The sequence below is a fragment of the Aethalodelphis obliquidens genome, unplaced genomic scaffold, assembly GCF_003676395.1.
Source record: "Aethalodelphis obliquidens isolate GAN/ISIS:26980383/991018 unplaced genomic scaffold, ASM367639v1 scaffold1, whole genome shotgun sequence".
NCBI lineage: Eukaryota > Metazoa > Chordata > Mammalia > Artiodactyla > Delphinidae > Aethalodelphis > Aethalodelphis obliquidens.
The window spans coordinates 24,998,646-25,017,882 of NW_020837945.1; positions in this window are offsets into that span (position 1 = coordinate 24,998,646).

Sequence of the window (19,237 nt, forward strand, 5' to 3'; positions counted from 1 at the left end):
TATATATATATATATATATATATATATGCAATGGAATACCACTCAGCAATAAAATTTATGAAATTTTGCCATTTGCACCCACATGAATGATGAATGGACTTGGAGGGCATTATTCTAAGTGAAATAAGTCAGACAAAAAGAAAAATACTGTATGATATCACTTATATGTGGAATCTAAAGAATGCAACAAACTAGTGAATATAACCAATATAACCGAACTCACAGATGTAGAGAACAAACTAGTGGCTACCAGTGGGGAGGGAGGGGCAATACGGAGGTGAGCGAGTGGCGGATACAAACTGCTGAATGCAAGATAGGCTCAAGGATGTATTGTACAACATGGGGAATATAGCCAATATTTTGTTATAACTGTAAATGGAAAGTAACCTTTAAAAATTATATAAAAATAAAAATTCTAAAAAAAAGAATAAAAGCAAAACAAACAAACAAAAAAAACAGTAGAGAAATGAATCATACTGGATTCTGGGCACCTAACCCAGGTATGCGCCAGCTAGCTGTAATACATGGGGTCAGGACTGATATCAAACATTGTTAATATAAAATTAAATGAGCCTCTCAATCAACTCTCATTTAATGATCACCTCCTAATGCAATGGACCATGTTAGATTTCAGAGATACTGAGAAGAAAACTCAATCATTGCCCTCAAAACTCTCATGAGTGCTGAAAAATAATTTCATTCACAGTATAACAACTAATAGAACAAATAAGAACTAGCATGCAGAATGATTTAAAGTACAAAGCAAAGTCCCAACTCATTCTGGGCTGGTGGGTTAAAGATAAAGGCATGAGCCTTGAAGCACAAGCATGATGGTATCCAAAGGTGAGGCTCATAAAAATCATTACTGATACTGCTAAGAGTATGTACAAAGGCAAAAGGTAGAAGAAAAATTGTCCAGGAATGGGACGTGAACAGAAAGAGGCTGATATTTTAGAACATGGCAGATGATAAGCCTGAAAAAATAGAAAGGACCAACACATGAAGTTTTTGGATGAAATATTATAGGCTTTAAAGTTAATTGTGAAAGCATTATGGAACTTTGGATACATTAATGTAAGAAAGTAAACTGTATTATTATGCTAAAGAGACTACTCTGTCAGCAGTATGGTATTTAAGGAGATTCAAAGATGGAGAAAACATTCACATGTGTGCCCAACAAAAAATAACATGGTCTTCAAAAGAAAACAGAATAATTATAGATTTTTAAATAATTTTAAAAATAAATTTCAAAAACAAAATCAGTAGCACCTAGTGCCAATTTAAATGTGGGACAAGAGAGAAGATAAAGTGAAGGATGATTTCAAGTTTCTGGCTTACTTGATAAATTTAAATATATTTGTCTCTCACTTATTCCCTTTGGCTATCCTGCCCACACTCTGATTATGACATAGTCCCACATAAGAATTCACTGTGAAGTATGCAACTTGATGGACTAGAAGGATTGGGACCTAGAAGTCTTTAAAAGTTACAATTTTCAACCAAATGGTTGCAGCATATTCTGTGATCCACAAGTCATCAGCATGTTACTGATCTTGCTGGTATCTAAACGTATGTGCTTTCAATAAGCATAGAGTGAAATTCTAGGGTTGCATTCTTGATGATAAAAATTTTAATTGTTAACACATATTGTGTATTTATTGTTTGCTGCACATTTTTCTAAACTCCTTACATCTATTAACATACTTAATCTGCTGTACTCCTTATTAGATAAGTACTATTATTATCTCCACTTGACTCATGAGACAACTAAACCAGAATGAAACTACAAAAATTCTCCCAGAGCACAGCACTGCTACCAAGATTCAAACCTATACAACCAGGCTTCAGAGTTCTTTCTCTACTCTGTATACTGAGTCCCTTTGCTTCACTTGTGTATTTTCTTTTCAAAGAGAATTTTAATCAGTAGAATTTATAAATTCATGGCTGTGAAGATAGTAAGGAACTTCATGACTCTTGACAGCAACAGCTTTAAATTTCTTTTTATTTCCAGTTTATTAGTGAAAATGTTGTTGTTCACTAAATAAACATAGGTTAAGTATATTCATATGTCTTGAAGCTGAATACATCATTCGCACTGAAAGTGATAAGAAAAGGTGGCTTGTGTTCAAAGAAATACATTTGTACAAATTGGAAAAGTCAATAATTGCTAGGTGTTACAAAACTATCCAAATGTAATTGAAGTTCGCACCATGGAAAGTCATTTTCCAGCAGGTGACAAAGTGGTTTTGCTATGCTATATTTGTGTAGAATCAAAATCCAGTAGCAACTGACAACCCTAGGGAGACCTGACTATATCTTTTTTAGTCTTTCAGTCTTCACTCTGAAGAACTTTATATAATGAATGAACCACACCCACCACAAAGTACATGCAATGGGCTTAGTGGAGAAACACTAAGAGGTTTCTCTGGAATCATAGAGGACTCTCTGGAGTCGTATATATGAGTCATCATCTAGTGGGAGCAGAAGTCAATGACATTTGGGATACATGTGAGATATTGTATAACTGCGTGTTATAGAATATTTAAGAAATTTTAAGAAATTTCATTTTGATACTCTGCTTTTAATATGTACAAGTTGAAGTATTGTTTAAATTTATTTCTATGTATCAAAGAATGATTTTCTCAGATTCTCTGGGCCAAAGATGTGTGATACCTTATTAATGTTTCTTCAGCACAATGTAATCTATGCTGCCAAATGATTAGATAAATGGTTGAATTCCCTATACAATGACACCATTCACCATTTACCAACATATCAATCATGGCATAAAATGATGAATTATGACATCACATACCTTTGATGACACTACCAACTTTTGATCATCTTATAGCTAAATGAATAGAACTCACCATTAGATGATAAAATGAAGGGACTGCCTTTAGGCAGTAGTTTTTCTCATACAGAGAAAATTATTTAATTTTCTTTTTCAAATGAACTATTTTGCCTATTTTGATCTTTACTAGCCTTGATAAGAAATATATATTATATATATTTATAAGATATATTGAGTTAAATGTACTTTAGTCTTTTAACATAATTTAAATTTTGTACTACATAATTTTAAAATAAATACTTCAACTACTTTATCTTAATTTTATTTTTGTGAGAAATTTGTATTTTATAATAAAATTCCATATTTACTTTATTGTTTAAACATTCTTCCTGTTTTTCATGTAGTTGTAATTTTTTTCTACTGACACTCACTTTCCTGAATGTTTTTTGAATATTTTACTGATATTTTCAACTTCTTAGCTAACTATATTTATTTTTGGTATTCATTGTTTTGTTTTACTTTTTATTTAGTGACTTCATCCTTTTAAACATACTTCTAAATATTGCTCATATACTTTACTTTGTATTCTAAAGAAAAAACAATTATTAGAAATTTGCTACCCTAGGCTATTTTGATAGTTTCAACATTTCTCAAATTTGTTTTGAGTAATGAACATTCAAAAGTATACTAAAAAACTGATATTTGGGGAAAAATTATATGGTCTAACAAGGCAAGTTTTCCCTTAAAGATAGTTAAAAGATCCCTTTACTATAGTTTCAAGAAAGTTTCATTTGCTGATTTGTACTGTGAATTTTTAAGAGAATATAGATTATGCAGTGTTCCACAAAATATTTGACTGAAATACTCTGTTTTTATAGTCTCTTGTAGAATGAGTAGTCACTAAACACACTTTGTAAAATAATACATAATTGGAGTAGTAATCATTTTTAAAAGGTATAGGTTAATTAAGTGCCATAGTTATTATACTTGACTATTCTTTGCAGTTGGTTCTTATAATCTCACTTTTATCATTTTCTCTACATGATTGTTCAATACTCATTTATTGTTTTATCCTTTCCTGGCAACTGAGTATCGAGAGATGAAAAAAGTTTTTACCTCAATAAAATCAGCAGGAATTATGCACTATATTACTTACAATTTTGAGTAATTTTGAGACATTTTTTGAGTAATATTTTTAGTAATTTTTTGAGTAAATACGTTTAATCACTCTTATGAGCCAGACACTGTAATAGGCGCTGGTAAAAAAAACTAAATGCAAAAGTAGACATGACTTTTGAACTCATGGGAAGATAGATAACAATCAATGAATTATTCAAGTAAACTAAAAATATTCTAATCTGAGAAGTGCTATTAAAAGTGATGGGACAAGGAGAGAAGGGAAATTTCATTGCTCTCTGAGAGCTTGTAATTGAAATTTTTGAGTTAAGTTGTTATTAACTAGAGAGCAAAATGAAGAATAGCCTTAAAAAGGTGCAGGGGAATACTGGAAATATACTTAGGGATACTTTCTAGACAGCATGTTTTTAGACTTTACGGTAGGAAGAAACATGACATAATAGAAGAACAAATTCAAAAGTTAGGCAGGTAAAAAGAGCTGCAGAGGGTAAAATAAAGCTTGTTAAAATAGTTCTCAGAGTATGGGGGACATTGTAGGTATGTTAGGGACTTTTATATATGTATACTAATATGATAAGCTACTCCAGATGTCTGGTTTACGTAACTGTTTGAATGATGGTGGTGTTACTCCTGAGTTTGGGAACACTGGTACCTTTTTCAAAGCCCCACCAGGAACACTTGCCTTGGGTAACAGCCCGCAGAGTCACAAACAAACATTAAGTTCCTGATATGACTCTCCTAATGGCCCTGCTAATAAGCACTCTCCCCCTCCCACCAGGGTCTTCACTTTTTGTGCCCCTTAGATAAGACCCCTATGAAGCTTACAAAAACCCTGCTCTTTCTGGTTTGAATTGACCAATCTGGCCTCCAGGACCTGTGACTAATAAACTTCTCTATCTCACTTTCTCTTGTAGTCTTTTATTGAACCCTGGCTCACCATCCAACTCCTTAACAATTTAGTAAAGTCACAACATACAAATAAGAGATAGCATAGCAAGCCTGAGACTGCTTTTTCTTCGAAAGGTCTGCTTGCAGTGTTGACCCTTAGATAGCATTTGAGAACTTGAATTTAGGAAGTGTTTCCTCTATTTCCTAACTGTACAAACCATGTTGTTTTTGCCAAGCCCCTGCTTTCATTCTGGGAGTCTGAAATGTTGGTACACTTTAGGCAGAGGGTGCCGACATGACCAGCTCTCAGTAAAAATTTGGGGCCTTGAGTTTTAAAAGAGCTTTCCTGATAGACAACACTTCACAGATATTGTTACAACTTGATGCTGGAGGACTTAAAGCTCATCCTGTATGACTCTTGGAAACTTGTACCTGGTTTCCTCTAAATTTCATCCCTTGAAACTTTTTGCTTGGTTGGCTTTACTTTGTATCATTTTGCTGTAATAAATCTTAGCCATGGGTATGATTACATGCTGAGTCCTATGAATTACTGAACTTAGGGGTAGTCTTGGGAAACCCGTCACACCACTTTTTTTTAAATAAAACTCCTTTTACTTGAAAGAGTTACAAATTATGATAATAAATCAGGTGATCCCATCACTTTGAGGAAAACAACTGATAGCATTTGTTGCTAATAATAAAATTTCAACTCTCAAGTGATAAACTGAACTTTGGAAAATTTGTATACACTATTGAGAATTTGAAAATGTCTTATACTTAAATACTTCTCTGATCATATTTTTGTTGGAATGAACAAATGTTAACATGTTTCTTATATTGTATCATAAAATGTACAATATTATATCAACATTTAGGAGATCTGCATAACTCAAGGAACCAATATTTTCAAAATGACCAATGATAACGTCAACAAATTAATGAACAGGTAAAAGATTCAAAGCACAAGAAGCCCCAGTGGATTATACTGTTAGAAAATAAAAGTTTATTGATATGGTTTTATATTCCATGTTGCAAATAACCACTAAGAAATACCACTTGTTGAGTTTTCGTGTTATACCAAAGAATATCCACAAATATCTGGAAATGATATAAGAAAACCAAAACTTTTCAAACTACATACTTGCATGGATGATATCATATGTGATATCCTAGCAAGAGTAATGTATAAACATATATGAGAATCCAAGTTGTCTTCTACTAAACAGATAAGAAAAGTGAAAAAGCAAGGCCTATCTTTTCACTAATGTTTTGTCTTTGCAAATATTGTTATTTTTCATAAAAAATATCTCACCATGTTAATATTTAATAAGATTTTTATGTTAGGATTAATTAATAAATATTTTACAAATCTTTTTGTTATACCTTCTAATGTAGCGTATACCAATAGATAGAATTGACATTTAAAAAAAAAAGCTCTTTGGAGTGCTTAATAACTTTTAAGAGTCCTGCGATCAAAAAAATTGAGAATCATTGGTGAAAAAGAATGCAAAAACTGGTGCCCAGGAGGACATTTAGGGGATTACTGTAATATTCCCAATGGTGATACAGAGGAATTTAAATGAGGCAGTCATGATAAGCAAGGAAAGCAAAAATATGATATAGAGCATCTCATAAAAAAAAAAAAAAAAAAAAACCGAGAAGACTGATTCCATGTCTGGGTGGAAGAAGAGGGAAAGGCTGAATGAAGTCAAGTTTGTGAGTCCGTCTCTGCTGTGATAAAGTGAATGGCATTAGCCTGGTTAGTCAACAAAGGAAAAGAGACAAGTTTAAGGGTAAAACAGGGAGGTGTTAATAGATAAGAAAATTTATGAAAGTTGCTGTACACCCCTTCTAAATATTTATCAGCACAGAACAAGTTTAATTTTGTCATTGTTCTCTATTTCAAAGACAAGATTTTTTGATAAAGCTGTCAGTCATTAAATTGTGGAATAATATTAGATAAATTATTGCAGAGGAAAGCACAAAGAATGAATAAAATGTTTATATATGACTATATTACTTATTACTCTAGAGCTTAGACTCCAACACAGTTCAAGTCATACATTTAATTCCCTTTTGGTAAATATTCCTCCCATTTATTTATATTGGCATATTTTTGTTGCTGTTGGTATTTTTAGTTTTTATTATATTTTTTGGGGGTACGTGGGCCTCTCACTGTTGTGGCCTCTCTCATTGCGGAGCACAGACTCTGGACGCGCAGGCTCAGTGGCTATGACTCATGGGCCCAGCCACTCCATGGCACGTGGGATCTTCCCAGACCGGGGCATGAACCCGTGTCCCCTGCATCGGCAAGCGGACTCTCAACCACTGCACCACCAGGGAAGCCCTATGTTGTTATTTTTAGATCACTGGTAGTATGTTGTCACTGGAACACTGTTGATTATGATTAATTATCATTTATAGCATTTTTATACAAAGGCATTTCTACAACATGACAGTGATAAGGTTTTCTCTATCTGTTGGAATGCAAGATTTTCTCACAGTCTGGTTTTATGTTTTAGGCTGACATGCTTGAAAATTATTTGTGCATAAAATAAAAGTGAGCACATTTGGGCAATGTTTGGGGCATCTGAGGTCAGAGATAATCTCTTTTAAGGAATGCCATGAATCAGAAGATTTCTTTTTTTTAATTAAAAAATACTTTATAAAAAAAAGTCAAGATACTCAGAACCTGTGAAGCACAGGAGGAAAAAGTTGGCTGGTGCAGGAAGACAACACTGGAGAAGAAATAATACGTCTGAAGGAAGATAATTAAAGTACAATCTAGAGAAAGTACAATTGATAAAGACGTCCATTTGAGGAAAGCAATAGGACAAGAGGACATAGCTAAAGGCTTTACACCAGAACACATGATCCAAGTAAATAAGCTGTCCTCAAATGACTAGAACAAAGTAACAAACAGGTCTGATCTGGTTGTGTTGTTTTGTCAAGGTCATTTACTCAATGAATTCATCGAGTTTCTATATTTATGAAGCACTATGGTCAGTATTTTATTTTATTATTTTTTTTAATACAGCAAGTTCTTATTAGTCATCCATTTTATACACATCAGTGTATACCTGTCAATACCAATCTCCCAATTCATCACACCACCACCACCACCACCAATTTCCCCCCTTGGTGTCCATACCTTTGTTCTCTACATCTGTGTCTCAATTTCTGCCCTGCAAACCGGTTCATCTATACCATTTTTCTAGGTTCCACATACATGCATTAATATGTGATATTTGTTTTTCTCTTTCTGACTTACTTCACTCTGTATGACAGTCTCTAGATTCATCCATGTCTCTACAAATGACCCAAGTTAATCCATTTTTATGGCTGAGTAGTATTCCATTGTATATATGTACCACATCTTCTTTATCCATTCATCTGTCGATGGGCATTTAGGTTGCTTCCATGACCTGGCTATTGTAAATAGTGCTGCAATGAACATTGGGGTGCATGTGTCTTTTTGAATTATGGCTTTCTCTGGGTATATGCCCAGTAGTGGGATTGCTGGGTCATATGGTAATTCTATTTTTAGTTTTTTAAGGAACCTCCATACTGTTCTCTATAGTGGCTGTATCAATTTGCATTGCCACCAACAGTGCAAGAGGGTTCCCTTTTCACCACACCAGCATTTGTTGTTTGTAGATTTTCTGATGATGCCCATTCTAACTGGTGTGAGGTGATACCTCATTGCAGTTTTGATTTGCATTTCTCTAATAATTAGTGATGTTGAGCAGCTTAAGGTCCACATTCCTTGAGCTTATATATGAAGCTGAAGAAGACTTTGAAAAGGCAAATGTTGCTTTGCTTAACACATAATATGTAGCTCCCAATGCATTATAAGGAAACCATAGATATTTTCTTTATATTCTCATCAATCTTATCACCTCAATTGATGCTTAAAATGAAAAGGGAGGGAGTAAGTTGCTAGGTATCTGAAAGATAAATAAATTAAAATAAACTGCTTTAATATTCACTTTATGGATACCATTAACATTCGTATCATTATGCAGTAAAACTGTCATCTTAAACACTGTATCTTTAGAATAATAATTAAAATCTAATATAGTAAGAATTCAATATGCATGCTTCTAATGCCTGGATAATGTAATGTAGTGGATCATGCAACATTATTACAGATTATTATTTCAATTTAAAGTAATTAGACTATTAAAACAATGATTTAATGTGTATATAGACATACACACACACATATACATACTTAAAATTTTTTTCTGTTTGAAATGTTATTTTTCATACCTGTATTCTATGGATAAAATCTGAAGTCATTAAAATCACATACACACTTTAAGACACTAATATAGTGATAATATATTTATTTAAATTGCATAGTTACAGGCTTCTCATCAATTTCTTAAATATACACTAGTGTGAAAAACAAAACAAAAAAACATAAAAAACACATCAAATTCCATGCCAAAACCAAGGTCTATCAAATCAGGGAAGTGGTGAGTTTTCTCTTTGGAAACAAACTTCTGATATTATAAAAAATGCCAATGTGTGACCACCATCAGAATCCTAGAATTGCTTATTATTTAATAATTGAGAAAACACTAAACATAATTACATACATTTGTCTTTAATTCAAAATAAACTTGAGCTTCTATGGCAATACTTATTAGCTTTACTCTGAGAAAATTAAATAATTTAGAGTCCTTAGTGACTATAAATGGACAATTTTTACAAATTGCTTATGATCTTTGATGCAAATTTACAGAAACAAATTAATTTAGGGAAAAAAATAACCAATACTTTTCTTAGACAACCTAATGAAAGTGTGAATAACCAAAATGCAGAGCACAAAGATGAAATAGGCTTATGAACAACTGGACCAGGGTCTGCAATACAACCAGGACTCTCTACTATACTATTTTGCTTTCAATACACTGGCTTCATCGTTCTTCCACTTTAAAATGGCTTTCTCTAAACAGTAGGAAATGCAACCACTGAAACCTCCACTGTTTTTATGACTTAACAACTTTCATCAACATCAAGCAATTGTCTTTCTTCTAGAGTAATATTTTGAAAAAGTCCAGGCAAAACTTGATTGAGGAAGTATAGCCAATTGTCTACCTTTGGACAAATCAAATGCAGTGTACTCTTACTAGCCTAGTTTGGATCCTGGATTAATGGGCCCTTTTCTCATATATTAAGGATATTTCCCCAGAGGCAGGAACACTTGGGGTCCACTTATTTGAGTTAGAGGTTATTGTAGAGAAAAGGAAAATAATTTGTGTCTTGAAGCCACCACAATAGATCTGCTTTATTTTTCTGATGTTTCACAGACCTGGGGCAAAATTACATTGGCAGTAGTAGTCACAAACCAATATTTCTCTTGCTTCATTTTTATCTGTACTTAGAAGTTCTTATCATCTTAAAATATAACCTTAATATTTCTCTGAAATACAAAAATCTAACTCAAGTACATCCCATGGGCTAGTTTTTCTTAGCCAGCATTCAAATAAAATCCATAATATCTTCTGCTGCTGCTCAAATTCCCTATGATGAAATCACATTTTTATGACAATATCCAAAGCAGTAGTTATGCCATTTCTGCCTGTTGAAAACCTCCCTGCCCACTGGAAGAATAATCACAGCTGCCGAAGTCTTTTACCAATAGTGCTGAGACTTTCCACACTCTGTGCAAAGGTTACAATATGACCTCAAGATGTCACATCTTCCTTCTTAAGCAAAGCTGCTTGCATCAAAGTTGGTGAAGCCACTCATTCTCAATATCTAATGCCATAGAGGCAAGAATTAGTAGAGCACTAGAAGAACTTTTTGTTTTCTTTTAGGTAGAGAAAGAGACACAGTAAACAAGGAAAGTATTAGGGAGGCAAGTATAGAAGAGCAGAGCCAGTCAGCCTGATCCTTTCTTGACAAGAGCAGAGCAGTTCTTCCTTTATCCCAGGATAAAATGAAAGAACAACTCACTAAACAAAATATAGACATTGTAATTGAGAGCAACTGAGGCTGTGAAATAGAACTTGGAACACCAGAATGAACCATAATTTTGGCATTTGTCTGGATGAAGAGAGAGGTACCACCCTCAGCTGCCACTGTCACTTACTTATTAAAATGGAGTAATATGGTGTGTCTGAATATATACAGATCTCACTCAGCCCTCCCCAGTCAAATGATCCATCTGCAGAAGGAAAACAAAAACAAAAACGAATGGGGCAAGAAACCTGAAATAACTGCCTATACTAAAATCTATAACTTCATCTATAAATATGATTGAACATACAGAGAGCACTGACATCTTAGAAAAAGCAACAATACCAAAAGTCGGACATGAATATTAAAGATATTAGAAAAGTAGTAAATTTAGAGACCAAAAGGGAACTTAAATTAATTAGAAATTTTAAAAAAATGCTGGGGGCAAAAGCTCAATCAAGGCAACAGCAGGATTCAAGGAATCTTCCAGAATATAAAGCAAATATTGAAAGAGGTGATAAATAAATTACATTTTAAGAGAAAGGGAGGTTAATCCAAGAACTTCAACATGAGTTTCTCTTTAAAGAAACTGAGAAAAAGAAAGGAAGATAATTAATAACAATATGAGTAACTAAAGTGTTCTTGATCTCTCAAGAAGATATTAGTTTTCAGGTTGAAAGGTCCCAAAAAGTACCATACAGCATTGGAAAAATGATTTAACACCCATAAATATTATTGTGAAAATTTGAAACAAGGATAAAGATAATACTAATAAATAATGATAGAAATAATAATAATACAGGTTATGGATAATGGAACAATAATCTGATTGACATCATCATCTTTATCCAAAGATAAGATGTTAGGAGAAAATTGTCATTAATTTATGTTACATGGTAAAATGATTTTAACTCTACAATTTTATATCCACTGCAAGTATTAATCAGGACTAAATTTTAAATTAACGTGTTTTCTGAAATGAAAGTTTAAGAAATCTATAAATTCAAGAAAATCCCAATCAAAAAATAAACAGACTTCTTGTAGACATCATCAAACCAATTCTAAAATTCATATGGAAATGCAAAGTTGAAGAACTTACACTACATAGTGCCAAAGCTTTCTACAAAGCTAGAGTGAGCAAGAAAACGTGATATTGGCCTAAATTTGGGCAAATAGATCAATGGCACAGAATACAGCAGAAACAGAATCAATACATATATGGTAAAGATCTTCAAGAAAGGTGCTAGTGGGAATGTAAAATGGTACAACCACTTTGGAAAATAGAGAAGTTTTTGTTGTTGCTGTTTTAAGAAATTAAGTATCAAAGCATTATATGACCCAGTAATTTCACTCCTAGGTATTTACTCAAAAGAAATGAAAGCACATATCCATAGAAGAACTTGTAAATGAATGCCTTTTGGAGCTTCATTTATGAGTTAAAAACTGAAAACAACCAAAATGTGCAACAAGAGATGAATAAATAAACAAAGGTCGTATATCTACCGAGTCCTAGTCAGCAAGAAAAAGGAATAAAACCTAGAACAATTATGTTGATTGAAATGTCAGATATTTTTTAAAAAGCAAACTGCATAACTCTATTTATACAAAATTTTAGAAGATGCAAATGAATGCATAGTGACAGAGACCAATGTTGCCACACAGGCAGGTTGAAGAGGGGAGGCGTCGGGGTGGGGGGTGGGGTGTGGAGATGTGAGGGCAGGGAGGTATTACAAAAGGAATGGTACAAGGACACTTTGGGAGGTGAGAGATATGCTCATTATCTTGACTGTGGTGATGACCTCACAAGTGTTACATGTGCTAAAACCTAACTATTATACACTTTAAATAAATGCAGTTTAAAAAAGCTGTATTAATAAAAAGGACAATTCCAAGCATCAGCAAGGATTTGTAGGAAGCAGAGTTCTCTTGTATTGCTGGTAGGTATGTAAAATGATTTGCAAATAAGAGGCAATCACTGTCTATGGTGTGTGATGGTGAAACCAACACAACTAGCAAAAAAATTACATTTAAAGACAATTTACCTTTTCTAGTAGATTGTTATTGAAGAATAAAACTGAACTTCCATAATGGCAAAGACTAAGAAGATTTCAGCATTCTTGCAACACATTCATGATGTGTAAAAGAGCTTTACAGGGAAAGAGAGACAGAAATAGAGAATGAGAAAATCAAGGAGGGAAGGGAGGAGAGGAGGATATTAAGGCAGGAGGTGGAAGGTATGGGGAGCAGAAAAACGGCATAAGAAAATAGGAGTTAACAGTATCTCTGGGATTAAGGGAAATGGATTACTTGCCATTATATCAACACCCACTCAACACTGATCTCTCCCTCTAGAAACATCCTTATGGCATATTTAACCTACTCAGAGGAGTTCTATCATTCCCCAGGCTTGATTCTGCTTTATTCCTACACATCTTACTTAACTTAATTTTAACCTTTGTTTAAAGGCAGTTTTCAGACTTGTAGAACAGAAACATCATGTAATATTCCCTGGGATGATACCACAATAAAGCCAAATTACATTCTAGAGACAGGAGTGGTTTCAAATATACCAGGGAAATCCAGGATCACAGGGAAATCAACAGTGATGGGCTTCAGAGCCAGCAAGGGAAAGATGAAGTCATGAATAAAAGCAAGTTTGGAGCTTTTTCGCTCCTTTCATCTCCTCCCTTCCAATTTCTGAAAACGGAAACATCTATACCTGGTCATTTACGCTGCCTGTGGAGCTCTAATGACTACTCTGCTAAGAAACCTAGTGAGCTGGAGGTGGAAAATAATGACTATCGGGCAGAGGATGTCATCCCGAAGGTCAAAGGGCGAAACTTTCAAGGCTTCTGCATCCAAATGAAATGCCATCCCTGAGCAGCTACTAGGGTGAATTCAGTCTGACACACCAAAGTAATTTGTCTCTAGGCAGCTTCTGCTGAAGTAGAAAAAGTCACATCATAGTACTTGTAACTGAGATGGGTTCGCAGGGTGAGTGATCAAATTGCAGTTACAGACTAACCATGAATTCACAGATCTTGAAATCAAAACTCTAAATCATGAACGCCAGGTCCATTCTATTTGTTTTGTTTTTACAAACTCAAAAACAACCTTTTAAAATATATATAACTGATTCATTTTGTTGTGAAGCTGAAACTAACATACCATTGTAAAGCAATTATACTCCAATAAAGATGTTAAAAAAAAAAAAAATCTCTGCTTAGATAAAAGTCAGCTTCGTCCTGATTTTATACTCACTGTGAAGCCTTCTAATGGAGAGTGCAGATCTGATTTCACTTTTTAATGTGAGGCTGATATTATTACTGACTCACACTGGAAGAATGAAAAGATACAATCTAGTTTCCCAATCCTATTTCCAATCTCATTTATAAACACCATCCACAAGAGCTCATCTTTGACTAAATTCATTTACCTAAACCATCCTTTTACCACCCTACTTGATTTTATCTACTGACCACTATGATCCTTCCATCTTTTTATTTCTTCTGCTGAAGTCGATACCAAACTTTGATACCCAGTCCTCATGAACTCAACTCTCCAGAAACTCACAGTTTGCTCTGGGTTGACAGGAAGTAAATCAAAATTAAAATAAAGAATTATATATATATATATATATATATATATATATATATATATATATATATTTCTTAAAGTACGCATGGAGTGCAAGAGTAATGCATAGAAGAAGAAATAGCACCTGAGTTAACTATTTTAAAAGAAGTGGAACTTATCTAGGAGAGTGAATATAGGGTAACAAAAATAATAGCATGAGCAAAAGAGTAGTGTTTACAGAAATATTCCAGATCATCAGGTGCATATCAGGGACTGGTCATGGTTGAAGCCAGATAGATGAAGGCCATGAGAAATGTCATGGATCCCAATCAGAGGCTCTGGCTTGATGTACTGTAAGCCACAGTGATTCTTTTGAAAGTTTTATGGTCTGAATTTTTGTATTTAGACAAATATAGTATGGAATAAATTTTATTTGAGAGATGATTTAAAACTGAAGGCAAGGAGATTAAAAAGAAGAAAAATTAATATGCTGGACAAAATATTGGGAGAATCTAAATTAAGACAGCAATGATAAGAAAGATAATGAATCTAGAAAAGTTTAGGAATTTAATTAGGCTGATTTCTGTAACTGGTTTGGAGTAAATGGTTTCAAATAAAAAGTAGTTTAGAATCACTCAAATATTTCTGCCTGGGGTGACTGAGTGCAGGACCTCATTATTAACTGAGAGTAGAAATACAAGATTTACAGGTTTTAGGGGCAAGTTATGTTGAGGGGTTTGCTTTTGAGCATCCAAATAGATACATCTTGTAGCTAACTGGATATATGAGTGTAAAGGATAAAGAGCTGAATAGTGATGTAAAGGATTTACAGTGTTAATTAGAGCCAAGAACAAGAAGTAACCAAGGAAGAATCTAAGAAAAATAACAGTATATTAGCTAGGGTTTATAACTGCACACACTAGAAAAATCATATTGGCTGCCTTAGGTAAAACATGGCAACAGAACTGAAGGGATGCTGGAGAAGAAGTGGCCAGTAATCATGGGTACATTGAAACTTTCAAGAGTTTATTTGAGCAAACATAGGTTTTAATGGGCAGCGCCAAACCGAAAGTAGTTAGGGATGCTCCTCAGACAGGAGCTAGGGGAAAGGCTATTATAGGGCAGACATGGAAGCAAAGTAAGAAAACTATTTGATTGGCTATAGCTTAAGTGGTTGCCTTATTTGGGAAAGCTCAGTGGGCTTTTGTGGTTAGTTGGTTTCAAATTTTATTTTCTTGGAGAGGAGACAGGAATTGACTCTGGCTTAAGTTTTGGTTTGCTTACTTCCACTACCAGGGCATTAGAGCTACCTCAGCTTAATGGCTTCCTGTTTAATTACATTAACTGTACTAATAATCCATTTGACTTGGTACTTCTCAGTCTAGTCAAAGTTTGAGACATCAGAGGCATCAGTCTAGGTTATTGGTCCATGCCCTTATGCCCTTCTTACCACTGAACAGGTGATGGACTTGGCCTTGCCAACTTTCACTTCTTCTGTCAAGTGCCACAGAAGGATTTTATCTCAAGGAACCAAAGTAGTGTAAAGAGGAAAATGGGGAAGGAGCAGGGATTAAAAAGAAAGAAAGAAAGAAAAAAACTGCACAGAGATATGATGGAAACAAGTAATGAATTTTGTCATGGAAGTAAAGAAAATTTTAAAATTTCAGAACGTGAGGGGACACACACACACACACACACCATACATGCACATAAAATTCAAGGACATGGCTAACCAAAATAGATTTAAAGTTTTCAACTAAATCATAATTTGCAATTTGTAGATTGTCATTTCATATATAATATAACAAAGCCAATTTTGTTATTTAAAAAAAAACCCACTTTCAAAGTTCTGATATCTTTTAAAACATGATACCTTAGGAATTTTTATCTGAAATCATCAGTGAATGCATTTGTCATTATTTCCCTCCTGCTACTATACCAGACTTCAGCTTTGAAATACAAAGCCTTCAGCTATTTCTTACTCCTTATTTTTTCTATATGAAAACATGGATAATTACTGAGTTAGTAAGGCTGATTAACATTTTTTAAAGATCTGCTGCTAAATTTGTATCAGTTTCAATGTAATGATGTTCATACTAAGACACAGTTTTCTAGGAACTACAAAGTTACAGAAAGCTGGAATTTAGCAGTCTCACAATTTTAAAAATCTATATATGATTTCAAGTGTTTGTGTATCATATTTGTTTTAACAACTTGCTTTGGCTTACATTTCTAAGAACCATAATCTTACACAGTCTGTGATTAAAAAATATATATATGTATATACATATCTATATAAATAATAAAATACAAAGATCTAGAGCTATGTATTTTATAATGTCAGATGTTCCAAGTTTTTAGCAGTGTGAAAAATGTGATGATATTTTGCTAGTCTGAGAAGCTATAAATTATATTCAAACTAGGATGTAAGATTGCTAATAGTAAGAATACCATCTCTTTAACTGTGAGTTATATTTTGCATCTTAAGCTCATTCTTTTTCAAATCCTTTCCTATTCTTGCATTTGTAACACAGCTAATATTCCATTTTCTCTGCTTTTCTTCAGTTGTGCTTTGCCTATTTCATCTTATTTAGAATAATTAATGGAAAACTCTAAGTTTAAGCAAAATAATGTATCAACATATATATTAAAAATAAATGATTAAAGAGTTTTTTAAAAGAGAAGGATGATGGAAAGGGTAAAGAAAACATTGAGGGAAATTATATTTAAAAACAGAACATAGCAAATTATTGATCTTGAAAAGTAATTTCACACAGAAAAATTTTAAGTGCTGGATAAAATATTTTTAAAAAGAAAAGTGCATGACTAACTTGTAAGAAAGTAAGAAAAATCATAAGCCAGAACGAGGAAAGGGAAGTACTCCAGAGAGATAGCAAGGCAGTGGATCTGGAGGCTGCCCTGAGGGTGTGGGTATGACCCAGTGACAAGCTGCTTTGTTTCAGTGGTGACTTGGGGGGAAAGGAGACAGAGCCTCAGGCCTGTGAATCAGTCCAAGACCCTTGAGTGTTACAATTTCAGGGTAAAATAAACACTGTATAAAGGGAGATGGGAAAGAAAGTTGTCTGTTTTGGCTATTGCTATGGATGGAAAGAAGAAAAAATAAATTAGAATTGTGACAACCTTTTAAACCCCCTTGATCCATAGAGAACTCAATTAAATCCACACTTGTTGTGTGGTCTGTTGACCTAAAACGAATAGACTGTCAGATATTTCTCCAGCAAAGATGGGTTTATTTGGCATCATTTGTGCATTTGGGCAGGATCTGCAATCATGATGAGCTATGTGCAAGTTCCCACACAGCAAGGGAAGGAGAATGTTTTTATAGAGGAGAAAAGGAAGTTGGGAGAGAGGGCTGTAGGAAACAGAGAGTCTCTGGCTTCTCATTGGCTGAGTCATTCCCAGGAAAGAAAAGGAGTCTTTTTTCTCGTTGGGCTCTGCTATTGTCACAGGGCTTGAGAGCTCTCCCTTCTGGGCTTCCCACTCTATTTGATAAGGTTTCTGTGTATTAACTTTTTACAGGTCCAAAGTTAATTAGTTTTGACTAGTCAGCAATTTCAAGTGCCATTATACAAGCAAAAGATATCTTTAAAAATTTGCTATCAATTAAATAGTTAACGGTAACATGTTGGCAGCATTACCATTAAGATTATAAATAATTTCAGGCAGAATGCCTACCACAAGTTTGGTTTAATGTGCTACTGCAGGTCTTAGCCAGCATAGTGAAATCAAAGTAAATGAATAAATACGGAAACAAAATAAAATAATTTAAAATAAAATAAACATTTTAAACTCTCAGAAGAGAATAAAGAAGTATTTTTATGATTTCAAATTACATAGAGATTAAATAAGACATAAAAAGGCATTAGGTTAGTATACAAATTAAAAAAAAAGAAAAAAGGAAAACACAGGAAGGTTGCAGACTATGACAAAAGAATCTAAATATAAACATGTAACAATGCAAATATATGTTGCAAATATATGACACATCCTCAATGAGAGGAGTCTGGAAAAAAAGGAACTGACCTAAGTAAGTTTGGAAAATTGTGTTTTGACTGGAAACTGCATATGTAAAAACAAAAGGAACTATATATGTGTGCTAAGTTGGTGAATTTGTTTCACTTGGGAATACGAGTAAAAATTCTGAAACTGCTGTACATGTATTCTGTGGTTGAACCCATAAGTGAAAGAATGATGGCACAATGCTGGGGACATGGGAAGTGAACAGAGAAATCAAATCTAAAGAGCTTCCAATGGCCAAAGCTGGAGCATGTTGAGCAGCAAAATAAACAGCATAGTACTGGATTACAACCCAAAGTATAAGATGAACCTCTATAAGTTTGAAAAGAATGAATGAATGAATGAATGAATATATAAACTAAACAGCTGAGAGGATAAGATACAAATCTTCCTTATAGAATCTCAGATAGTTTATGTAGATACTCGCCTCTCCAGTAGATGGAACATAACCCCCTCTCCTTGAGGGCAGACTGGACTTTATGACTTGTTTCTAAATAATTGAATGTGGAATGGAGTAAAAATTAACTTTACAGTGGAGACACCTGCCAAATACTATTTTTGCCAGGTAATCAAGTTTAATATCATCATGATAAATGATATTGATATCATATACCTGCTGATATGATGTCATGAGAAGTACACTTCAACTCTGTGTTATTCCTCCCCAGAATCCATAACCCAAGGCTAATCATGAGAAAAAACATCAAGCAAATCCAAACTGATAAACACTCTATAAAATACCTGCCCAGTGCTTCTCAGAGCTGTCAAGATCATCAGGAAAAAAAACAAAAAACAAAACATAAAAACTAACAAGCTGTAACAGATCAGGGGAAA